Below are 19,674 nucleotides of genomic sequence, written 5' to 3' on the forward strand. Positions count from 1 at the left end.
CCAACCAGGGTCAGATTCCATGTTTGGAGAAACTCTGCTATCCTGTGTGGGGTGGTCAGAGAAGTAGCGTGGAGGAAGGAGGGGGTTTAGAGGGTTTGGCTCAGCAGTGAGGAGGAGGGGTCATTCCTAGCCGAGCGGGAAGGGATGTGTTCGGTGGGTGGGTGAATCTTGCTTACACACTCTTCCCTTGTTCTGGATCCTTTCATTTTTGGTCACTCCTAAACTAATCATAAATAAGAGCTCTGGAGGTTGCATCTACTTTAAAAAAATTTTTACGTCACTAATAGATTTCATAGAAGTTCAACTACTGCATAGTAAATTGGGTCTTCTTGGCCCCACAAGGCACCATCTGGTTTATAAAATAACAGTAGATGCCCTCTGGATTACTTCCCCATAGGAAATCCCTCCTTATCTGCTGTCTGGCCATTAACTTAAGGATAATTTTCATGCTTTCTATTCTAATTAGTTTGTGTGATGGTTTTTCCACTTTAGTTTATGAAGGGAAAAAAAAAACAACACCTCTTCTAAAACATACAAAGGTCTAGCCTAGCTATAAGAATACAAAACTTTCTCAGACTTCAAGGGCAAGAACAAGTCAATACTTCACAGCTCAGGGAAAACATGAGCAATTCCGATAACAATTAAGCACAGATTAATTGGACACCTATTGTGGAAGCGAAGAGAAGCTTTGAAACAGAAGGAAGAAATCAAAGAGAAAGATGCTCTTTTTGGTGGTTTTCCCTTATTGTTTTGTTTCATTCTCTCCTCTCCTGAAAGAAGGGATGAGTGTGCAGTTTAAGCTTTAGGCATAATGGTAAGGCTGGGAAAACTCTGAGAATGAACAGGAGAGGTGAGGTCATGGGCTCTATAATTTCAAAATGGGAATTCATCATCAGAGGAAAGTAAGTGTTGTTGTGTTATCACTCAGTTGTGTCTGACTTTTGTTAGACTGTAGCCTCTCAAGTTCCTCTGTCTATGGGGTTCTCCAGGCAAGAATGCTAGAGTGGGTTGCTATTCCCTTCTCCAGAGGATCTTCCCAAACCAGGGATCAAACCTGGGTCTCCTGCATTGCAGGCAGATTCTTTACCATCTGAGCCACTAGGGAAGCCCAGTGGTACTCAAGTCAGTGATTTCATAAAAGTTTCTGGTAATTCTTAACAATATCCCCCACCCCAACACCCAGTGGTCACCCCAGCAGCAGGTCAATGATGCCTTATGAAAATGTCATTGTTCTTGATTCACTCACCACCTTTGGTGGCTACAGTTGGTTCTCTCTCTCACTCTGATGGAAAAAATCCCAAAGCTCTCCCATCCGCTGCCTCTCATTGCCACCCACCAGCCCTTATGTCAGTCCAGAGTCCCAAGCATCATTAAAGGGGAGGAAAAAAATAATCCTGTCCAGATTGGCTGGCTCCCTGGCCTGGGCTGGTTCAGACAGCTCTTGGCTTAGATACCCTGTCTTCCAAACACAATCTGTTTTCAAGATTCCTGGGCAATTTCAGGTCCAAGGGAGGGTTTGATTTTAACTTCACTAAACTCAGTCTCCTCTGCATTCCACTCCACTGAAGCCTAGTCAGCCCACTTACCCAGACTCAGTTTTTGGCCCACGTGACTAAGCCGTGTTCTTGGCTCCAGAATAATTTCTTGCCCTTTCCTGGCTTGATAGTTTTTTTTCTTTCTTTCATAACTTTGCTCTGCTGATGAGTTAAGCATGACTCCGTTTCTACTCTATTCTAGAAGATCTCGGAAACGGAAAACTACAGGAGGTGCTGACTGACCACACTGCAAGTAGACAGGGCTCTTTTTTATATGTAATTTAATGAATTATTGCTGGCCGTGCTTAGGCTTCGTTGCTGCGCAGGCGCTTCTCTAGCTGCGGCAAGCAGGGGCTACACTCTGGTTGCGGTGCGCGGGCTTCCCATTGCGGGGGTCTTCTCTTGTGTTCCCTGGTGGCCTAGAGGGTAAAGTGTCTGCCTGCAATGCAAGAGACCCGGGTTCGATCCGTGGGTCAGGAAGATTCCCCTGGAGAAGGAAATGGCAACCCACTCCAGTATTCTTGCCTGGAGAATCCCATGAATGGAGGAGCATGGTAGGCTACAGTCCACGGGGTCTCAAAGAGTCGGACACGACTGAGCAACTTCACTTTCTTTCTTTCTCTTGTTGTGGAGTGTGGGCTCTAGGGTGCACGGGCTTCAGTAGCTGCAGTTCCTGGGTTCCAGGGCACCCGCTCAATAGTTGTGGTGCAGGGGTTTAGTTGTTCTAAGACATGTGCGATCTTCCCAGATCAGAGATTGAACCTGTTCTCTGCTACTGGCCGGCAGATTCTTCACCACAGAGCCACCAGGGAAGCCCAGACAGGTCTCTTAAAGGACAAAGTTCAGCAGCTCCCGAATAGGGACCCAAACCTTACATTTTTGGACCCCACAAGAACAGCAGATTCTGTCCAGTGTGGATCCTACAACCGGCATAGTGCCAGAAAGGGCTGTAAAAACAAATGCAAAATGGCTTTTGAAGCTCTCTAAACACTTTTTTCCTGTCTAAACGAGTAGTGTGGACCCCCTAGTGTGTATGTGGGTGCTTTCATCTTCTGTGAGTACCTGGCACCTTACTCTCTAGTTCTGTGAAGCAATACACAGTTCTCTTCTTTCTCAGGGTCTTTGAATACATTTTGATACCTTCTTGGATCATCCTAAGAACATCCTTTCCTGACTCTTCTGCAGCACAAGCATGCCCTCATAGGATGTCAGACGCCCTTTTGCCCCGCGATGCTGTTTTTTCCTAATTCTCCTGTGGCATCTCTCAGTAGGAGCTCTGACAGTTCTCAAAGTAAGGGCTGCTCCAGTTTTAACCTAGAAAACTTCTTTGTAAGTTCTTTCCTTTGCCACCACCCCCTATCATTTTCAGGATGATGGCTATGTTCAGAAAGACTGAGGTTTTCAGAAATCAGACCTCCAGACAAGTGGGGATTTCTAGTATTTTCATTCTGGTTTCCAAAAATTATGTTAGAATAATATTATAAAGTAATAGAGTAAATAAGATAAGTGATGACAATTCAATTAAAATACAGATAAACTGGACCCCAACTTCCTTGGTCTTAACGACATGTATAGAAGCCTAAATCAAAACTGTGACTTTTATTTTTAAAATATAGTTTTTAAAATAAGATATATTTAAAATTTAAAATATATTTTATACTTCTGTTAAGCTTTTTAAAATTTTTTGGAAAATATGCTGATTAATCTTAGGAGAAATAAACCACCAGCTTTTTATTTTTGACTAAACAACAACAAAATTTAATTAAAGTGAGTTACAAGAATGCTGATACTAAATATGTTGCTTTTCATGGCAAAGTTCTTTTGGTACATACTGACATTTCAAATATACAAAGATAAGACAACCCAGTAAGCTTAGACTCCAGGGAACATCTCCTGGTCAGAAGGTAATCATTTCAGTTTCATTTTGTACACATGAAACCACCAGCTTTTTATCAGAGTCTCAATAATGATTTAATCAATTAAAAACCACTAACCTATGTGGACTTATGAGAGCGCTGTAGTCCAGGGAAAACAAATGGGATTCTATTCCCCTCTGTGGCCCCTCTGATCTGTGGAATGTTAGTGGTTTGGAGTGCTGCACTGAGAAAGATTCTGAAGCATTGTTGGATAAGCAGAAAAAAACAAGTACTAGAAATATCCGCTGTGACTTCATCTAGATAATGATTTGAGCAATCTATTTAAAAAAATCATGAGACATCAGGGAACTTTGAATGCCGAACATTTGATGATATTAAGGAATTATTAATGCTTTAGCTGTGATAATGGTGTCATGATTATGTTTTTGTGATTGTTTCTTTCAAAAACACATTCTAAAATATTTACAGATGAAAGACTATTATGTTGGTGATTTGTTTCAAAAACGATGAAGGAATGGGAAATGGTACTGGAAAGGGAAGTAGGTGGAGGAGTAGAGGATACCAGATTGACTTGAGCTGATCACTGCTGAGGAATCATTAAAATATTCAATCTTGCATAATACAAAATTTACTTTTTTATAAAAGGTGACTCAAAAATGATTTTAAAGGAAAGTAAAAGAAATACTTACCATGGATATGGTGAGTAAGGTCAAGTTCAAAGAGTGGTAGAAATGGGGCAGTGAGATTTCACTATACACGAAAAGTGAATGCTGTCCTCAACTAATCAGAGTATCCTATAAATGAAGAAACTGGTTCAGAGAAGAAAGTGACTTGCACAAAATCACATTGCTAGAGAAAAGCGTTTAGGTCATGTCCAGGCTCCTGAACCTAATAGCCTCTTCATTATACCCATCCCACCCGACAAGTTTTTAATGGCTTGATGTTAAAGGGTAAGTCACATTCAAATGTCTTTCATGCCCCTCTGGGTCCAAAGTGTCCTGAAGAATGGTGCAAACAATTCTATGTCAACTAATCAGAGTGGTCTTTTGAGAGCTATTTACCCTGGAGGACGGCATGGCAACCCACTCCGGTAAATCCCCATGGACAGAGGAGCTTGGCGGACTTCAGTCCATGGGGTCGCAAAGACACGACTGAGTGACTAAGCACAGCATAGTTATTTAGCTTAATTGTATCTAATTGTCATTTTATACACTGTAGTTTATAAGATGACTGCAGAGTCATGTGCAATTGTAAGAAACAGCACAGAGACATGCTGTGTACGTTTTCTCAGCTTCTCTTAGAGGTGACACCTTACAGAACTAGAATAGAATGCCACAGCCAGGAGATTAGCATGGATGCAACTGACCAATCTTATTTGAATTTCCCTAGATCTGTATGCACTAATTTGTGTGTGTATTTAGTTCTATGCAATTTTATTACATATGTAGATGCTTGCAGTCACCACCTTGGTCAAGATATACAGGAGTTTCATCACCACAAAGAGCCTTACAAAGGGATGTTTTAATACATCATTACCACTGAGCATGAAATTCAAAACCAAAGACATTATTGCCAACCCATAAATACTTTATTTTCCACATGGATAGGGACCTGAGTAATCAAGAGAATAAGGCTAACCAAATGTGGAATATGAGTAAAAGAAGATGAAAGAAAATTGGTCCAGGTACATAAATGGATCCCAGGTTTTAAAAGTCAAGAATATTTTAAGAAACTATTTTATAAAGCTGTATATAATAATGAACTCCATGTTTCACACATTCAAATGATCATATTTGTCATTTTTTTCTCCTATAGCAAATGACTTAACTTAGATGGATTTTTTAAATCTGTAAATGTGGATAATTATACCTATTTATGGGGCAACTTGTGAAGATGAAATGAGATAATATATATGAAAGTACTTTAAAAATGGCAGAGTACCATTACTATTAAAAGTACTGTGATGATTTTCATGAAGATAACACAGTTGATAAATAATTAAGCTGACATAAAGAATTTATTTTTGAAGGGAGTCTTCCAGGATATATCATATGGTCAATACTAATTTATCCGTCTACCATACATCTTACTCCTATTGGCCTGTAAAAAAGGTCACTGATACTCTCTATGATAATTCAGGAAAGCTGAACAATTTTATGCATCTTTATCTCATCCGAGGAAGAGCCCACTGAGAGTATTCAAACTATCAGGGACAAAAAGGACCTTGCCTTAGTTAAAAGCTCAGTTGTCTAACTCTTTGCGACCCCATGGACTGTAGCCCGCCAGGTTCCTCTGTCCATAGAATTCTCCAGGCAAGAATACTGGCGTGGGTAGCTATTCCCTTCTCCAGGGGATCTTCCCAACCCAGGGACCGAACCCAAGTCTCCTGCATTGCAAGTGGATTCTTTACTGAATGAGCCACCTGGAAAGGATCTTAATCCAATTGATAAAGGAATATATTGGCTCCCAAAAATATCAAGGGACTTTTGAATCTGTATTGGTATTTTATTCTATTCTAAATCTTTCATATAATCTCTTGCACATGTAGTAATTGTGAGTTTTCACTTTAATGTTTGATTGACCAGCACACTGCATTTCAGAAGAAATTGGTACCCCAGAGAGGTAGCAGTATGGCAGATATGGAACGATTGAGATCGTGAGCCAAAAGCTATGAGCCCAGAACAGGCCCTGCCACTAAAGGTGATACTTAACCTCTTCAAGTCTTATGAGGAACTAAGGGGTTAACTCATCAAATTCTTTTGAGGTTTACATTTCTTTGTCTCCACCAAGTGTTTAAGCTCTTCTCCACTGATATTACCTGTCTCCATCAGCTCTCAGAAAAGTGGAAACACCAGATCAAGCACACTCCTAGCGCAGTTGTCCACTTAAAGCAATTAATTAGGTATAGGAACTATTTTTATTCCTACCAGGTAACAGTTTCAGTTTTTAAACAGCTATTATGGAATCTTCTCTTTTCAATTACCCGCCTCCCCCGACCTCTATGACCTCCCCAAGCAGAAACCAACCTGGAAGAAGCAGATCTTAGTTAAATTTTTGGAAGTGGTAGCCTTGCCTGATAGGCTCTATTTAAACATTACTTCTAGAATTAAATGCCAAATCCTCAGTTCTATGCACTGCTTCATTAGTTATTAATGAGGCAACATATTTGTTCAAAATTTATGATTGTTGATTTGCTCCCATCACTGTATGAAATATTAACATAGCATTTGTACTTGCAACCATTTGCAGACATTAGATTGTGTATTTGCATATTCATGAACACTCATAAATGTTTAAGGAGACAGCACAGAAAGCATGGGAGCTGTCAGACAGCCAGTAAAAAGGCATATTTACAGCGTTAATAAGTATTTGAGTTTATAGGCCAAAACGATGAGTAACAAATTAAGTGAATTTCTGGTTTGCCTATTGCAGAGAACTAGGGATTTTGCCATTTTTTAAAGCTTTGCAAACTTAAAATTCATTTCATAGATGCTGAATCGATGCTTATTGTTTACTCACAAAATGTATGGCCTTGCTGCAAAGAAATTCCTAGAACTGTTAGGCTTTTAGAGATTTCATTTTCTCCCTTGCTGATTCATAGTTTCTCTACCTTGGGCTTCCCTTCTATCAAAATAATATGGAAAGACAAATGTGTCATATGCTGAGCCATAATTATTTCTTATTTTAGTTCCATTGAGGAACCTGAACAAATACATCTTCTGGTGTTATGACCCCAGCCAATGTACTTGACTTAGTCTATCAACCTATAAAAACTTGGACTTGAAGGTTACAAGGTATATGGAACATTAATGGACAATGAGAGGGAGAAGCATAAAATATCCAACTAATAAACACCTGACTTACAAATAATCCACACATACAAGTGGTCACTAACAGCCCATCAAACCCACTCTGTTACAGGGAATTTCTCATGATGAAAAACCTAGGAACTTTTGGAAGTTTCTTGGGTCAGTAATGAGAAAGTATTACTTTGGATCTCTACCTCACGCTGTACACAAAAATTCAATTCCAAATGTATTAAAATAACTGGAGATTGAAGGAATAACTGTAAAGTTTATATTACATGAAACCAATACAGATCAATATCTACATGACCTCAGGGCAAGGAAGAAAGAACACACCCACCTTATGGACAGTGTCATTCCCTGGACCACACCATTGTTAAAAGTCTTGAAGATCACCTCTGGGTAGATGGAAGTGTAAGGTAGCTCTCCATATCCTTGTACCAGCAAAAGAAAGGGGTCATGGATTAGCATGTGGCTCATAGCTGGCTTCTGTGTAAAGCCTTAATTGTTCTATGGGTCACTGCTGAAATCTGCAACTGATAGATTTGGAGGCTTTTCTTTCTTGGCTCAGGAAGAACTTGATGGTCTGCTCAGGTGACCTAGGCCCATGCTATTTAACTCTGACGTCTGGAAGTTATTTTCATTTGACATTTACCCTGGCTTGTAACCTCCTTGGCAGGCCAAGGCAACAAGGCCAGTTTTCCCCAGTAATCTCATTACAGTAATTCAGATTACAGTGATCCCCAGGAATCTCATCCACCAGAAGTACCACCACCTTCCTTCTGTGCTTCTCCATAGAGCAAGCTGGAGCTTCTAGATATCTTGGAAGGCAGAGGAAACTAAGTGGGTTTCCCTGGTGGCTCAGCAGTAAAGAATCCACCTGCAATGTAGGACATGTGAGTTTGACCCCTGGGTCAGGAAGATCCCTGGAGAAGGGTTTAGCTACCCACTCCAGTATTCTTGCCTGTAGAATTCCATGGACAGAGGAACCCGGCAGGCTACAGTCCATATAGGGTCACAAAGAGAAACATGACCGAGTGACTGAGCAGGAAACTAACTAGGGTAATGGGCTGGTTCAACTTGTGTTAGTCGCTCGGTCGTGTCCCACTCTTTGTGACCCCATGGGCTATAGCCCACCAGGCTCCTTTATCCATGGAATTCTCCAGGCAAGAATACTGGAGTGGGTTGTCATTTCCTTCTCCAGGGGATCTTCCTGACCCAGGGATTGAACCCAGGTCTCCCGAATTGCAGGTAGACTCTTTACCAACAGAGTCACCACGGAAGGCCACCAGGGGTTCAACTTGCTCCCCCTTAATTTCCATAGCAGCAATTTTATTTTGATTCATAGATTGGTGTAGAGCGGGTAGGAAAATTGCTGTATGATATGGTCTCCTCTCAGAATATTACCTAAGAAACAGGGAAACTCTCTATACCTTCAGATTTTTTGTGATTTCCACTAAGGTGAGAGGGTAACATGGAGCATGAATCTGGCAAGTTTGTCTCTGATCTCTTCTCTGCATCTTTCTCTCCCTTCCCTTCCCCACAATCATCTTGGACTAACAGTTAGACTTTTTCGCCTCTACATCATCCCATCTCTTTCCAGAAATACATTTCCTCTGCTCCTTTCCCTGAAGCCATGATGACACAAAGGCTACAGAGAAAAACACATTGACTTTCTGAGAAAAGAGTAAAGTCTAACTTCCCATGCATATAGCATTTGGTAAGTCAGAGAGAATGCGCACGCACACACATACCACATATACACATATGCACACACAGCACACTCACACATAAACACGCATTTTAACCTCTGCCCATCAGAAGAAATTCATTTATTAATTCAAAGTATATTTGTTGTCCCATATAGGTACAGTGGGGCAGAAAACAGAGAAAGCTCTTATTTAAATGAATTATATTTTCTATTTCCAGGAAAGTAATAGTAATAAACAAAATAAACCAGTAAATAGTCTATCAGGTTATTATAAAATGCTAAGGGAAAAATAAAACAGAGTAAGAGATTTGTGAATTGATGGAAAGATGTTTTATTGGATATACTGGCCAAGGAAATCCTCTCTTAAAGGATGACTTTGAAGCAGCGACCAGAATAAAGATAAGGAATAAGCCGTATGGACATCTGGTGAAAGACTTTTGGAGGCATAGAAGATAGTGAGTCAAAGGCCTTGAGGCAAGAGCCTCCGGAGCACATTTCAGGATTATTAAGGAGGCCACCATAGTGAGAGAGGAAGAGGAGGATAAATGAGGTCCGGAAGATGGTGGCAGGAGAATCGTAAGCTTAGATCACAAATTCAGATTGTATTCCTTATGGTCCAGGGGAGCCATTGCAGAATATCTAGCAGCAGAGTGGTCTGATCTCATGTAGATTTTCAAAGAATCCTTCTGGCTCCTGTGTTGGAAATGTGCTCTATGGGGCAAGTGTGAAAGCTGAGAGACCAACTCAGAGGCTTTTACAAAAATCCACGTGAGACAGGCTCAGACCAAGGAATTGACTGCAGAGGCAGGGAGAAATTGTTGCATTCTGCAGATAGTTTGAGGATAAAGTCAATGGGATTTGGCTATGGAGAGTAAAAAGATAGATAAAAATGATTCCAAGTCTGGGACCTGAGGAACTTGAATAATGTTGAGAGGAGGAAGACAGTAGGAGGAACAGTTTGGAGCTGGGGATCAGAGTTTAGTTTTGGACACAGGTGGGATACGTTTCCCAACCAGAGAGAGGTGTCGAATAGCTGACTGGATATATGAGTCTGGAGTTATTAGAGTAAGTCAAGGATGGAGCTAAAATATGAGAGTCATTGGCGTAGCAGTGACATATGAAGCGATTGTACTGGATGAGATCACCTAGAGTGGGATTTGAGACAAACAGAAAATGGGGATGGGCATTAATCCTCCTAGCAGTCAATATTTAGAGGCCATGGATCTGAGAATAGTCTAGAAAAAAGGAGACAAAGTAGTCATTGGGCAAGAGGAAAATGAGAAGGACGTTGAAATAAAGAATTTCAAGGAGTAAGCAGTGTGTTGAGGGTAGCTGGTCAGTGGCAGTGGGAGAAGGGAGAATTGGCCACTGAACTTGGCATGTGGGAGCCATCTGTGCTTGATGAAGTCAGGGTCTGTGGGGCCGCAGCACAATGGTTCACCAGAGAAAGGGGAGGGAGAGAAAGGTTTTGAGAGCAAGTGAATTTTGACATAGACATCTTTAAGCCTTTATTTATTCTATGGGCTAGTAAGGTTGCTCCCTTCGAAGTGGGGAGCAAAGTAGAGAAACCACCTTCTCTTTCTCCTGGAAAAGGGCCTGTCCCTAGCAGTCTAGCCCGGGAATGCAAGTTTTTAAAGTTTTTACACCAGCAAGCAATGAGCTGTGTCTGCACTGCTTAACCCAAATATGCTTAAGGAATGGAACGCGTCTTTGTTGAATCAGTAGCTCCATTACATCCTATTCCCAGCTCCATCCTCCAGCCCCAGCACTGATGCTCCAAGTGAAATGGGCAGCCTGCCTGTGGGGGAGATGGGAGGGGAGACTCTAGCCCATTCAATGCAGGTTGGAGAGCAAAGGGTGAAGGGGCTTGTTAAGTAGCATAACTAATGAAGCTTCTGTTTATCTAACCCCATGTTCCAACGAGCTCCGTGGACCTTAAAGACATTATCTCATGCCTTCGCCTTACTATGAAGTAGGGAGTCAGGTTCCTTGGACTCTGTTCTCTGTATGAAAAATATAATGTGAGCAGGAATTCTCCAGTGATCCAGTGGTTAGAGCTCCTTGCTCTCACTGCCAAGGACGGGGTTTTGATACTTGGTTGGGGAACTAAGATTCCACAAGTCACACAGCATGGCCAAAAAAAAAAAGTGACAAACTAAAGACTGTGACGGTCTCAGAGCAATGGGTTATTTAACAAGATTGGAGCACCTTTGTGGCTGAAGAACTCACCAGGATGAAGGAGCCACGTTAGAATGTAATTTGCATGGAGGAAATAGGACAACAGCGGTTGACTCTGCAGTCTAAGGATAAATATGTAAATGTGAAACTGACCTGAGCTTTGCATATGGGGATTGATACTGGGTTGTTTGAGAGCTTAGCCCCTGGCTTTGTGTTCTGACTCCACCCAGGACACATGATTTAACTGTAATAGAACCACTCAAGGATTCAATAATGTAACACATGTAAAGGATTTAGAATAGAGCTTCCACAGAACAAGCACTCATTAATGACATTGCAAAACACATGTTTATATAATATTACTAGTACCAATTATTATTATTTAAGGAAGGTAAATGAACACATAAATACATACATGTGTATGTACATATATACATACCTTTCTGGCTTATTTTATCAAAAGAGAGAATAAATATTGCACTATCTTTCTTCTACTTATAGAGATGGTTGTTTGAGAAAAGAAGGCCCTCATCGAGGAACTTGGTGTCACCAAACAGGAAATTGTCTTTTAATTAGCTACTTTAAAAACTTTAGCCCAAAGTTCAGTGCTTAACACATTAGATAATGATTTCTTGATCACATAATAGCATTGAGCTGGTGAACAGGTTGGCGAGCAGGCCTCCTCCACATCATTGTTCAAGGACCCAGACTGATGCCAAATGCAACGTGTGGCTTTCAAGGTCACCCTGGAGGTGATCCCCATTTCCAGAAAGGGGAAAAAACTGGAAGAGCATGGAGAGCGTATGTGTTGTGGAGAGAGGGTTAGTATGGAACAGGTCCAGGAAGGAACCACAGCATTTTTCCTTCATTTCATTGGGTGGAATTCAGTTGGAACACAGATCTCAACCAAAGTGAAAGTGAAGTGAAAGTGATAATCACTCAGTTGTGTCAGATTCTTTGCAACCCCATGGACTGTAGCCCGCCAGGCTCCTCTGTCCATAGGACTTCCCAGGCAAGAAGACTGGAGTGGATTGCAATTGCCTGCTCCAGGGGATCTTCCCAACCCAGGGATCGAACCCAAGTCTCCTACATTACAAGCAGATTCTTTACCATCTGAGCCACCAGGGAAGTCCCATCTCAACCAAAGGGAGATGTTAAATACACAGTTGGATATATTGGTGTCTAGAGTTCAGAGAAGAGGTCCAGGCTGAAGTGGCAAGTGTGAGTGAAGCCCTGACTCCGGGAGGATGGATGCTGGAAAATGCAAACCCTGGAGGGGCAACCACTTCCCAGTGCCAGCACGGTGCGGTGGAAACAAGAGTACAAGCTGTTCAGTGAGCAGCTGGGTCTCTCCTCCAACTCCTCCTCCAAGCCTCTGCTCACTTTGCATGTACCTGAGTGTGCAGACCAGATAAAGAGGACTTTTCTGATCAGAAAATGCTTGGATGGGAAAGACTGAACCTAACATGGGTTGGGGTTTGAATCAAACTTAGCTTGCCAAACAAAGTAATCAGGAAGCAGCTCTTTCCACTGGCCACCCAGGAAGGGAGATGGGGTGCCTGGGAGCAGGGAGAAGATGGGGAGTGTGTATGTGGGTGTGTATGTGTGTGGGTGTGAGTGCTCAGTCATATCCAACTCTTTGCGACCCCACGGACTGTAGCCCGCCAGACTCCTCTGTCCATGGGATTCTCCAGACAAGAATACCAGAGTGGGTTGCCATTTCATCATCCAGGGAATCTTTTCAACCCAGGGATTGAACCCATTTCCTGTACTTCCTTTGTTTATTTATAAGAATAGAAAAGCTCACAGCTTTCATTGGATGTAGGGCCCACACCAAGCCAGGATGATCTTGACCCTTACCTTAATTGCATCCGCAAAGACCCATTTTATGTCAGTGTAAATTAGGATATTAGTTACCTTAATAAACAATGTAAGTCAGTATTGGGACTTCCCTGGTGGTTCAGTGGCTAAGACTTTACCTTCCAATGCAGGGGGTGCAGGTTCCATCTCTAGTTGGGGGTCTAAGATCCCACATGCCTCACAGCCAAAAAATCAAAACAGAAATCAGAAGCAATATTGTAACAAATTTAAAGACTTTAAAAATGGTCCACATCAAAAAAAATCTTTTAAAAAAATGTAATTCAGTAGAGTTGGACCATAAAGAAAGCTGAGCATCGAAGAATTGATGCTTTGAACTGTGATGCTGGAGAAGACTCTTGAGAGTCCCTTGGGCAGCAAGGAGACCCAGCCAGTCCATCCTAAAGGAGATCAGTCCTGGGTATTCATTGGAAGGACTGATGCTGAGGCTGAAACTCCAATACTTTGGACACCTCATGTGAAGAGTTGACTCATTGGAAAGGACCCTGATGCTGGGAGGGATTGGGGGCAGGAGGAGAAGGGGACGACAGAGGATGAGATGGCTGGATGGCATCACTGACTCAATGGACATGAGTTTGAGCAAGCTCTGGAAGTTGGTGATGGACAGGGAGGCCTGGTGTGCTGCAGTCCATGGGGTTGCAAAGAGTCGGACATGACTGAGTGACTGAACTGAACTGATAATACATAATATCTATCTTTATATTGTTATAGATATCTTTGAAGATAAAAAGGAAGGAAGAAGGTCCAATGAAGAAATAATGACTGATTTAACTTTTGAGAACTCAGTAATTCCTAATAGTGATTTCATAAAGGTTAACAATTACAGTTTATGAGGAAAGCACTTAGTTGATGCTCTAATCACAAGAGGGATCTTTCGTGGTGACTGATGAGGACGGTTCAGGTCAATCCAGCACCAATAGTACCCTTTCTTGTGAATGACTATGAGACTGGATGCTGCAGCTGGAGTTGATCAGAGTTATTCTGAGATCAAAGTTCAGGGCTTCAGTGTCTCAGGTCCTTCTCTTAATGTATCAATGAAATATGCCAGTATTTGAGGACCGATGATGCTAAAGCTAAAACTCCAGTACTTTGGCCACCTCATGCAAAGAGTTGACTCATTGGAAAAGACTCTGATGCTGGGAGGGATTGGGGGCAGGAGGAGAAGGGGAGGACAGAGGATGAGATGGCTGGATGGCATCACTGACTCGATGGACGTGAGTCTGGGTGAACTCCGGGAGTTGGTGATGGACAAGGAGGCCTGGCGTGCTGCAATTCATGGGGTCGCAAAGAGTCAGACACGACTGAGGGACTGAACTGAAATGAACTGACCTCCCATGGACTCTTTTGTGTCACATCCCTCTGCCTGGTTGTCACCCTTCAATAGAGTACTATTCCTAGTGATCACCAGTTTGCAAGGTCAGCCTGGGCAGAACCATGTGGAAGGCTTGTCATCAGGCTCTCTACTGTAATTTCATTATGGTTTTTCTAGAGCTTGCCTTTCCTTTTTCTCTGAGCTTCTGTCTGCTGCCACGACCTTGAGATTTTCCACTTGGGAGGAAAGATCTCATCAATGCTTTACTGTTGATTTAATTGGATGCCTTCTTTCCCAGGACTATTTACATGCTTTCTATGTTTCCAGGAGGAAAGAAGAAAAAAAAAAAAAAAGGAAACGAGGTTAAAAAGGAAAATTCCAAATGCCTTGGTCCCTGCGTAGGGGAGATATTTTGCAACAAAGATTTCCTACCGTCCCTGGAGTCCCCTTTCACGGGAAAACAGGCAGCCCCTTCCATAAAAGCACCTAGCCCTTCCCAACCTGAAATGGTAATAACGCTGGCATTTAGAAGACACCCTGTAGTGTAGACATTCATATCTCAGACCAGGATTCGTCATTCCTGATACCAGATGGTATTCAAGGCATGGGATTTCCCCCCTTGCTCCTTTAGTGTTATTCCCTCTTGCAAACAAAAGCTTTTTACATGGTGAGTAATTTGTAAAGCATAAATTGGACTCATAAATGGATATTTATTTTTACGTAAATCTTGGCAAACTGAGGCAGCTACTTTACAGAGGTGATTAAAATTTAAAAGGCAGTATTGTGAGTAGAAGATAATAAGAGGTTGTTATATACAATGGCACTATTTACAATAAAATGCTAAATTTATTTTAATAAATAATAATTTTATATTTATGGACAGTCATTTATAGACAAGCAATAAAAACTTCCATTTCTGCTTACTGGATTTTTCTGTACGGCATATAAATCAAATCCTTCACTCAATGCTGCATTCATACTTTGAGCTTGCTGTGTTTTATCTGAGTAGTCAAGTCTGTTGTTTCTTAAATCTGTTTTCTCTATAATAAATGACTTTATTGATTTGGTTTGAGCTCAGCTCCAAATATAGCAGAATAACACTAATGGTCCAAAAAAGAGAGGGAAATGAGAGAGCATTTTATCAGCATGTTTCAGAGTCACAGGTAAAAACCATGGTGGTTAGCAATTTCTTTGTACAGTAACCACTTACAAAGACTTTAAATAGGAGGCTGTTAATAGCAAAGCCCGAGTCACCATGCTTTCTTCAGATTCTGAATTTGGGTGGCTTTTTTATTTTTTAATAAGTTTTTTACTTGATTATTTTTAATAGCTTTAACTGATGACACAGGGAAAGTTTTCCTGTGAAGGGGTGAAAATTGTGTGGTTGGCCATTTTCCAAAGTTCTGCCTTGTTCTATCATAGAAAAAGCTCTATCCTAGTTTTAACCCCAAAGGCAAAATTGTCAAAGTAAGTTTATGGATTTTTAAAAAATTCACTAAGTTAGAATGAGAAAAGTAAACGTATGCTGAGATAGTATGCCTATCTTTTTATTTATTCAGTGAAGGATTATATATTGAGCACATACTATATGCTAGACTCTGCAGTAGGTACTACTGTTAGAGCAAATTGTTAGGAAGTTGGCTGATTCCCAGGAAAGAGCTGGGGGCCAATGCATGTCCAAAGGCATTCACTGCAATAATGAATGGATGATGTGCAAGAAGTTCTGTGTTGACATAAAGTGTGGGTGGCCATGGTCAAGACACGAAGAAGCAAATTCTTTCTCATGGGAAGAGGACAGAAGCAGTGGAACTTGGATGCGCTTGGCCAGGACTCTTGCTTTTAACAACTTCTGATTGTCATCACCCAGTTGGACCTTAAAGGTAGCTCTGACGACTGAGCGAGAATCTTGTGGACACTTAGGGATGAACCCGGGACACGTGGCTCTTGCCTTGCGCTCCCTTCTGCGTCAAAATATCATAATCTATAAAATGTTACAACCAAATACGGAATGCTACAGGTAAGTAATGAATTCATTAGCTCAGTTTACCTGTTTTCATGGCTGAGCTAAGTTTTAGATCTATTCTTATTTCCAGTACTATAAATACATGCTGGATATGGGGACAAACACAGGGTTTTATTTTGGCATTGCACCGTGAATCCAAAGTGTATTAGACTGTGACCCCAGTGACTCACGTCTCCCGGTAGTCGTGCCTGTTTGATCGTCTCCCACGCTGACACTTGGCTTGGTCAACAGGATATTAGCAAACACAATGTCTGTAAAAGATGAATATCATACTGAGTGAACAAACCAGACAGAAAAATACAAATATCATATGTGATTGCTTTTATGTGGAATCTCAAAATAATCATACAAATGAACTCATGTACAAAACAGAAATAGACCTACAGACATAGAAAACAAATTTATGATAATCAAAAGGGGAAAGGCAAAGGGGAGGGATAAATTAGGAATTTCAGATTAATATATGCACACTGCTATATATAAAATAGATAGCCAACAGGGACCTATTGTATAGCACAGGGAACTATACTCAATATTTTATAATAAGCTATAAGGGAAAAGAATCCAAAAAAGAATATATATATGTATGTATATATGTATATCAGAGAAGGCAATGGCACCCCACTCCAGTACTCTCGCCTGGAAAATCCCATGGATGGAGGAGCCTGGTAGGCTGCAGTCCATGGGGTCACTAAGAGTCAGACATGAGTGAGCGACTTCACTTTCACTTTTCCTTTCATGCATTGGAGAAGGAAATGGCAATCCACTCCAGTATTCTTGCCTGGAGAATCCCAGGGACGGGGGAGCCTGGTGGGCTGCAGTCTATGGGGTCACACAGAGTCAGACACGACTGAAGCAACTTAGCAGCAGCATATATGTATGTGTATATATATATATATGTGTGTGTGTGTGTGTGTGTGTGTGTTTGTATAATGGAATCACTTTGCCATACTCCTGGAACTAACACTACATTATAAATGAACTATACGTCAATAAAAAGATTAAAAAGCCTATGAAATCTGAAAGAGAGAGACAGAGAGGGAAGAGAGAGAGAGAAATGAGTAAGTGCTTGCTCATTAGGGCTTGTCCTCTTAGAAAGCTCACTGCTGGAATCCAACTGTCATGTAAAGAAGTCCAAAGTTGTCACAGAGAGAGAGAGAGAAATTCCAGTTTTCGAGCCACCCTTACCAATGTCCCAGAAACAACTGGAGCTTTCTGGGTAATCCCAACCCCAGATGCCATTTGACTGCAACCATATGAGACATTCTATGAGAACAGCAGAAGAACCAGCTAGCTGAGCCCCAGCCATTCACAGAGTCCAAAGGAAGGTTATTATTTTAAGCTAACACATTTTGAGGTAGTCTGTTCAAATACCTGAAACATCAAGGGACTTTTAAAAAGAAGGAAAAAAAGAGAAATAAGATGAGAAAAAAAAACCCACGAAATTTACTTCTATACATCTAGAAGTTTATACCAAGTAAGTTAACAAGACTTGTTGAGAGCTTTTCAGATCTTAAAAATTTCCTCAGCTTTATATATAACTTTTAAAATTAATTATATTGTCACTGTCTAGTATATACAAGTAGCAAATTCCAAAATCAGCCTCCCAGTGGAAAATTCGCCCATGCAGATGATCAGTTGTGGAAATCTGTGTGCAACTTTGTGAAAGAGCATCAAATTTAGAGTCAACGACAAGGCTTTAGGAAGTAAGTATTCCGTTTCAAGGCCCATATTAGCTGAAAATTGCTCTGGTGGAGTTACAAGCTGACATCTGCAGAGAATTTACAACAACCCTGTTATCTAACACCTGCTTCTCCAATTAAGAATACTGACCTTTTTGAAGTTTAAAGAAAGGATAGTTTTTAAATTTGTCTCTCTTACATTATTTTAACATCAATCTTTGCATTGTTCTTGGACATTCAACCCTAAATCACGTAGTACACTTTCAGTTTAATCACACTAAGATGGATCCAGTAGTCAAGGAAGGGTTGTCAGAGACAGCTTAGAAAGAAGAGCCTGGGGGTAACATGATGGGCTTCTCTGGTGGCACAGCCAGTGAAGAATCAGCCTGCAATGCAGGAAGCCCCAGTTCAATCCCTGGGTCAGGAAGATCCCCCAGAAAAGGGAATGGTTACCCACCCCAGTGTTCTTGCCAGGGAATTACATGGATGGAGGAGCCTGGTGGGCTACAGCCTGTGGAGTCCCAAAGAGTTGGACACGACTGAGTAACTAAGACTTTCACTTTTTCAAAACGATGGAAGCAGAAAAAGCAGATATTGGAGAGTTGTGGTCCTCTTTGTTTGGCAGTAATTCCTCCACAATTTCTCTTCTTAACAGAGAACTGAGAATGCTTTATCCTTGTATTTCTCAGGGGATTCTGGGAGTTTGAAGAGGCAAAATTTTTCTACCTGCAATTTAAAGATTAAAGTCTTAGACACTTTTTGTGAGACTGCTCCTCCTGGGTTACTGATAGACTGAGGACAGGAACTACTTACTGCCCTGAATGGTGAAAAAAAATAGGCCCTATTTGGGGCCATCTTGCTCCATGGACAGCAGCTGCCCACCATGACATCGTGGGATATCTTTATTTACTCAGAAGAATTTGAAAGCAAAGGAGCATGAATCATGAATTCTTAGGTCTACCTGAGGAAAGACATATTTAGAAAAATATTAATTCATTAGAAGAACTTTGCTTTCAAATAAAACCTAAGTTAACCAGGCTCTTCAGGGAATGTCCATTTTGAAAATTTAACTTTCTTATATTTTGTAAGTTGCATAGTTTCTTTTTGCTGCTGTAACCAAGTACCACAAATTTAGTGGCTTAATTAAAACAACACAAATTTATTATCTTCCAGTCCTTAGATAACTAATAAAGAGTTACTGTGTAGCACCGTGAGTTCTACTCAATACTTAGCAATGACCTATATGGGAAAGAATCTTAAAAAGAGTGGGTATATGTATATGTATCACTGATTCACTTTGCCCTACACCTGAAACTAATACAACATTGTAAATCAACTATACTGCCAATACAATTTTTTTTTTAATGTAAAGCAAGGAATTAGTCTTACAGGCTAAAATCAGACAGGCAAGACTGTTTTTGCAGGAGAGAATTTGTCCCTTGATTTTTCAAGTTTCCAGGGGCTGTCAATATTCCCTGGCTTGTGGCCATATCTCTCCCCCTCTGCTTTTGTCTTTATCTTACTTGGTCACCTGACTCAAGCTCCTCTTGGGTCTGTCTTTTAAGAATCCTTGAATCTTTGCAACCCCTTGAATCTCTGCAACCCCTTGAATCTTTGCAACTCTAACATACCAGGCTCCTCTGTTGGTGGGATTTTTCCAAGCAAGAACACT

The 19,674-nt window shown here is 41.1% G+C and overlaps 1 long non-coding RNA gene across 1 annotated transcript; it reads right to left on the minus strand.

Moving 5' to 3' along the window:
* Positions 1-4,101: 4,101 nt before the first annotated feature.
* LOC129635981 (uncharacterized) lies at positions 4,102-16,572 on the minus strand. Its single transcript, XR_008706571.1, has 3 exons — positions 16,491-16,572; positions 7,559-7,652; positions 4,102-4,206 (listed from the first exon to the last, which is right to left on the minus strand). It is a non-coding gene; the product is annotated as an uncharacterized LOC129635981 (long non-coding RNA).
* Between the last annotated feature and the right edge of the window lie 3,102 nt (positions 16,573-19,674).

Source organism: Bubalus kerabau, chromosome 21, assembly GCF_029407905.1.
Source record: "Bubalus kerabau isolate K-KA32 ecotype Philippines breed swamp buffalo chromosome 21, PCC_UOA_SB_1v2, whole genome shotgun sequence".
Lineage (NCBI taxonomy): Eukaryota > Metazoa > Chordata > Mammalia > Artiodactyla > Bovidae > Bubalus > Bubalus kerabau.